Source organism: Acomys russatus, chromosome 5 (genome assembly GCF_903995435.1).
Source record: "Acomys russatus chromosome 5, mAcoRus1.1, whole genome shotgun sequence".
In the NCBI taxonomy this organism is placed as follows: Eukaryota; Metazoa; Chordata; class Mammalia; order Rodentia; family Muridae; genus Acomys; species Acomys russatus.
In genome coordinates this window covers 57,361,108-57,368,170 of record NC_067141.1, presented here as the reverse complement: position 1 = coordinate 57,368,170, position 7,063 = coordinate 57,361,108, and positions in this window count along the sequence as shown.

Here is a 7,063-nt window from a genome sequence, read left to right as displayed (position 1 = left end):
AGGGAGGGAGGAATGGGAGGATACAAGGGATGGGATAACAATTTAGATGTAATCTGAATAAATTAATTAAATAAAAAATAAAGAGATGCCAGTTCTGTGAAGAGAGGTGGAGAGGGGAAAAGAGGGAGACAGAGGGATCAGAATGGACAACTAAAAGGGGGACACTTTTATATTCTGTATTACAAAGACACACATGTATTCTGTATTGTAAAACAGGAATCACCAGACACATAGTTAATGGTTTGTTTGTTCTGAGTTAACTACCTCACTGTAGCCCAGATGCCCCTGGAGGAGCTTAAGGTTGAAACTAGCAGAAACTAGACTTGTCATTTCATGATGTTCCTGAGCCCAAATAGCCCCCAGAATGAGGGAAGAGTGCAAGAAATAACAAGAAAAGCACAGACACCACAGTCCTCAAAAATGTTCCTGATCACCTGACCAGAGGGGCAATACTGGGCTTTGTGCCCTCCCTGTCCTCCAAATGTTGCCTGCTGACTAGAGACAGAATTAGAGACATGTTTCTAGGATGCTCATCTACTGTCTTCTCAGCTTTCCAGTTCCTAGGATAACTCTCAGCTTTAATGGATTCTATTTACTCCTTTTCAATGGAATCTGGAAGTCTAATTAACAAACTAGGGTGGCAACTAGGGTCTGGACCAGAAGGATGTCACTATCAATACCTCCTGGGGGGGTCTGCCAGTGGTGAAATGAGATGGGCAAGGATTCTTCTAAACTTTCCCCATGTCCATCCCTTTGTGTACTCCAAGACCAAAACACCACCCGGCCCAAGACTGTCTGTCCTACTACGGTGACAACTTGCTGGAATGAAGGCCACCTTTGGAGGCCTAACTAGCTTTTCAAAATCAGGCATTAGGTCCAGCACCACCTGCCTCTTTTTCCACTATATACTGAGTTTTGTGCTCTATTTGCTGTTTATCACCATAACCACTGTACATTCTGCTTTCTAAATATGTTCCAGTGTGAGTCTAAGGCTGGTAGCCTAGAGCTTCCTGGAGCTAGTGATGTGTGCCGAATATAACATATAATAGCACCTCTTCCCTGAAATATCCGAATACCAGTGGTCACTAATGAGGAATACAGGCTTAAACGCTAGTCTACTGGGGCCACAATCCTGACCACACAACTTAGTGTGTGATTTGGGGCTTCTTTGTTCTTCACTGGCCCTATATATGAGACAGGGACAATGACAACGGTGAGGTCATATAAGGTTTGGGAAGATCAAAGGAAGTTTCTATCTGTAAAGAATTTAGCATGATAGCCACACAGAGGACTTAGGTTCAGCTCTTTGCTCAGCACAGTATATGGACTAATGAGCTGATGAAACCACCCACTTTGCTAAAAGTGTCTGTTTCCAAAATTCGTTTTTGAATCCCCTTCACTCCCGAGTTGCTCAAGTTTGGAGGATAACGTGCCCTGGTTTTTAGCCCACTGTGTTGATTTGAATGAGAACGGCTTCGGGAGGCTCATATATTTGAATGTTTGGTTCCCAGGTGGTGGAACTATTTGGGAAGGATCAGGAGGCATGGTCTTGTTGGAGGGGGTGTGTCACTGAGGGTGGGCATTAAGATTTCAAAAGTCCAAGACATTTTCCAATTTTTCTTCTTCTGCCTCATGAGTGTCTCATCATGAAAGCTCTAAGCTACTGTTCCAATGGCATGCCTGCCTGCCTGCCTTCTGCCACGCTCTCTGTCATGATGACTGTGGACTTGCCTTCAGAAGCTGTAAGCAAGTCCCCCAATAAATGCCTTCTTTTATAAGTTGCTTTGGCCCTGGTGTCTCTTTCCAGCAATAAAAAAGTGACTAAGACAGTTATAGACATAAAATCACCTTCATGCTTATTAACACATCTGAATTTCCTACAAGGTGAGGCACTACGCTTTGAATCATGGCAGTCTGACCCCTAGAGTCTCTGCTTTTACACCACCTAACTTGGTATATTAGTCCATGTTCAACTGCTGTAATGAAATACTGAGACTGGGTACTTTAGCTCAGTTTTCAAGACTGAAAGACCAAGGCCGGGCAGTCCCGCATCTGTCCGGCCTCTGGTGAGGGCCTCATGGTAGATGCATCAAGACTGCAGTAGCAATTTCAGAAGTTGTTGCATGTCGAGGCCAGAAGCCAGAGCCATTATGTGCTGGGCTTGAACTTATACAGCCCTCACAGGGACAAGCTGGGGCTTCCACAACAACTTCCCAGGGCAGATTCCCCAGTAACCTAGTCATTTTCCATCCTTAAAAGTTTCTTAACCTCAGTGCTACCAACACTACGGCCAAGGTCCTAACACATGAAACTTTGGAGAACACATTGAAACTGTACCAAAACCATATATGACACCAGGCTGGAGCCATGTTTTTGTTCTTACAACTGGATAGGAGGCCAGGGCGGGCATGTTTACTGGATCCCAGGGGGATAGAAACCAGTACTGCCACTGACTACCCTACAAGGCACTGGAAGGCCCCTGCAACAAAGAACTGTCTACACCCGTGTGTAGAGGTACCGACTTATAATCCCAGCTCTTGGGAGGGACTGAAGCACCTTGATGGTTGAGTTCAAGGCCAGCCTGGGCTGCCCAGCAAGCCAACACCGTCCTCTCTCCACTTGTCTAGCCCCAAATGCTGGTGGTGCTGAGGTAGGCTGGGAAGCCCTCTTGAAACTTGACAAGATCACTTCCTACTGTCTGCTCTCTGGTGGGATCACATTTAGTGGCGAAAGCCTAATGTGTTATCATTTTTTGTCATAGAAGTTTCACTACCAGCTGAGGCTCAGTTTGTGTGGTGGCCCCAGACATACACGCTGTAAAGTCCCCTTCATCCACACAGCTGTGTAGTCATCGGAGCATCTACACCTTCTGTAGACACCCAACCAGGAAACCGTGGGTTGAATGTCAATTGATCCCTCGTGGCCACTAATTACTATTAGCATGCTCTTTTGCTTCTTCCTCTCTCAAGCAGAACCATGGAAACAAGACAGGGACCCGCCAAGTGTAAATATGGACAGTAGGTTTCTGAGCTAAAGGGAAGTCCAGCATTGTGGATGACTTTTGTTCCTCTTTACCTCAACCAAGCAGGAGGAGGGGACAAAGGGGACTTTTTCTGCACACGGTTTTATTTCTCTTCTGGCAAAATTGTTATCAAGTTTATGTGGAAATGCTTACTGCTCTGGCTCTGGCTCTTTCTCACCTCCTGTGCTTTTCTTACAGGTGATCTGCCTGTCTACACTTCTACCCCTTTCCCTCGGCTACTCTTCGATTGGAATAGTTGGGAATACCACTCAGAATCTTGTTCATCAGAGATGGCTTAGGTCCCTTGAAAAAGGCACACTGAGAACTGGAGAGTGCAATATCTGACAGTGTAACCCAGGTGGGAGAATGCTTACCTGATATGCAGGGGACCCTGGGTACAACCCCCACCATGTCATAACACCAGAGGTGCAAGACCAGATGTGGCAATGCACATCTTTAATCCCCCAGCACTCAGGAGACAGAGGCAGGTGAATCACTGTGAGCTCGAGGCCAGCCTGGTCTATAAAGTGAGTCTAGGACAGCCAGGGCTACACAGAGAAACCCTGTCTTTAAAAAAAGCAAAAAAACAAAAAAACAAAGACCAAAACCAACAACCAAACAAACAAAAAACATGTGCTAGTACACACCTGTGTTCTCAGCATTTTCGAAGGGGGAGGCATGAAGTTCAGAAGATTAGGGTACCCAAGATGACTTAGTAAGTTGAAGGCCAGCCTGGGCTGTAATATATTAATTACCCTTGGCCTCAAAACAGAAGTAAACTCCCCAAACAGAGAAGGCAGGATGAACCCTCCTTGGAATTCAAGACGGCCCTCCCTCTCACTCAGGGCATGGGATCCTATCCTGAAAAGATGGGCAACGGAGTCCGGAGGGAAGGGGCCCAGCCTTGTGCTCTGTAATAGAGTCTGACTTTGTAAGGGGAGAGACAGATACACTGTAGAGACAGAACCACCCAGAGGAGGAAAAGCACACAAGGCAATGCTCCTGTGTGCCTCAGACCAGCACATTTATATACCCAACACTAAAGTAATGGTTCTCAACCTGTGGGCCACAACCCCTTTGGGGGTTGAATATCCCTTTCCCAGGGTCGCATATCAGATATTTACATTATGACTCATAATAGTAGCAAAATGACAGTTATGAAGTGGCAGCGAAATAATTTTATGATTGGTGGTCAGCACGACATGAGGAACTGTATGGAAGGGTCACAGCATTAGAAAAGTTGAGAACCGCTGCACTAAAGGAAAGAAATGGAGGTAGAAACTGAAATGTGAAAAGGCTAAACCCAAAGAGATGAGCTACCTCTTTCTGAATTATTCACAGGTTAGAGGCCAGGGCAGGGATAGGAAGCATAGTGGCTGCTCCCCTCAAGATCCAGGGGCAGCTAGCACACCAGCCCTTTATGGAAGTTAGACACAGAACTTGCTCTGAGCAGACCTGTTAGAAGGAGGCTTGCTCCTTCAAGGTTAACACAGCCAAGGCTCCAGGGTTGGCAAGCAGGGCCTAGCAGGGCTTATGCCTGTACAAGCAGCCCTGGGTTACTATTATCTACAAGGTACAGCCTACACAGACTGGAGAGAGCTGGCTCTGCCTTCTTGCTGATGGGTTTTGTCCAAGTTCTCAAATCTCATTCCACCTGGGTATTTCCCCAGGCTCTTTGTTGTGGGCATCTCACTGAGGAGAAGAAGAAAGGAGAATAAAGGCCAGCCCTTTAACAACCATGAGGATGAGATAGGCCCCCGCCCCCGGACATCTCTGCCTGCCCCCTGTCATGGAGTCCTGGTGAGACTCCAACAACACCTCCCCTGGCATATAAAGGGTTAGGACCAATCCAAAGAGGCTGCTGCTACTCTCAGGAGGCCCCAAAACTCAATGGGGGGGAGTGTGGGGTCAGCCTCCACTGCTCAGGTGACTCTAGGGAGGAGGAACAGTGAGGAACAGGTGAGGAAGACAAATAGAATAGTAACCATAGTAACAAGACCAGTGTGACTAGCGATTACTCAGGTGTAATGACCACGTGCCTGGCAGTCCTAAGTACTTCCTTACATTAATTCATTCATCGGTCACTAAAGTCCTGGAAGTGTGGTGGTTATAAACCACAGCTGCTCACGAGAAGGGGAGGTGACACAAAGGCCCACCCTTAACTAAGAAGCTGTTTGCAATTGAGACATACTGGGAAAAGGAAAATAGTTTTCTCCAATCCAAATCTAAGTGTCACTGGATATATCAACTGCGCTCAAGGACAGGCCCCATGTGCAGTAGTAGTTGACAAAAACAAAATAAACTCTGTGGGGTTGTCTTTGGATTTTTTGTTTTGCTTTGTTTTGTCTTTTTTAGTGGTTTTTATTTGGTTTTAATGTAATTTAGAATTGTTTTTGTCTCATTGGAAATTTTTTGTTTGCATTTTGATTGAGGTTTTGTTTGTTTGTTTGTTTGTTATGTTTTTGAGAGAGAGAGAAATAGCATTAAGTTGAGTGGGTAGGGCCTGGGGAAAGTTGGAGGAAAAGGATGAATATGATCAAACTATATTATATTAAACATTTTTAAAATAAGTTTTTAAAAATTAAAAAAAAATAGATATAGCTGCTGAAAGATAAGCCTTATTCTGAGAAATGGCAAAAGTAAGCTATTGCAAACAATGCCTTTCATGAAATGTGTGCATGCATATAGAAATAAAATTATTATTCATGCAAATGAAGGGAATTGGGTGTTTGTATTTTTGTGGGAGTGTTGTATGCCTGTGTGGTGTATGAGATACATGTATGCATGTGTGCACACTGTGCCTGTGCTCACAGAGGCTGGAGGAGAGGATGCAGTTTTCTCCTTCCCTACCCCTCTCCACTTTATTCCTTCAGAGTCTCTCACTGAACCAGGAGTTAAGCCCCAGTAATCCTCTTGTCTGTGGGCCCCCCACCCCCAGCATTGGGGTTCCAGGCACGTGCAACCGCACCTGACTTTTTATGTGGGTACTAGGGATTTAAACTCAGATCTTCACTTTTACTTAGAGACTGTTTTTGTCCACTAAGCCATCTCTTCAGGCTATTTGTTTCGTAAGATTTCATTATGCAGCCCAGGCTGGCTTTGAATCTGTCATCTTCCTGTCTCAGCCAACCTCCTCCGCATCCAGTGCTGAAATTACAAGCATGAACTACGAGCCACCACCTAGGTGGGAATAGACTTACTGGGGGAAAAAATCTGTCTTTGTGGAAAGCAAAGTCTCTCACCCTCCCTCGCTCTCACCTTGGAAGGCGGAAGACACTCTCTGTGGCTACTTGGGACGACTGTGAAAGTAGTTCATTTGGGAAAACTGTGTTCACCTGTCAACAATACCAAACTTACTGACCATGAGGCCTGAGTTGGTCAGCCATGCCTGACCACTGTCAGTGAAGTCCTGGTGTGACTGATCTTTACCTTGGTTGGGTATATAAAGGGTTAGGACCATTCTAAGGGGGCTACTCTCAGGAGGTCCCTTTTGGAAACAGACCCTCCGGCCTCCTTCGAGCCTTCAGATGATCAACAGCTGAGCGAACCTTCTAAGATGTCTCAGTGTCCCGCTAAGCCATTGCCAAGCACCTGGCCCTCAGAAATGGAGGTAACAAGTGCTTATTATTGGTTTAAGATCTCAGATTTGGGGTGTGTTTTGTTTCACAGAAGGAGACAGTTAGTGCAAGTTGCTGTTTTCATTATCTGCCCTTTGCAGCTGTGGAACTGGGGTCCTGGGATTTACCTAAGGTCCTGGCAAGTATGATTTGAACCTCAGCAGCCTGACTCCAAAGGTCACATCAAGACTCAGAACTGTGAGACAGCAGGCCCTATAGGGGAAGAAGGGCTCAGCCAGCCATTCCTGCAGCTGGGTGACTGCTGCCTGGCTGCCGGCTGGCTCTCCAGTCCCCTTCACTGGGCTCTTCCTGTCCCAACTGGGAAATCCCAGGAGTCTCTCTGGTGCACCTCTCTCTTGCTGAGACTGGCCAGAAATAATCGACTGCTGTTGTTGGTCCCCAAGAAACCAGATCAACAGAAAAC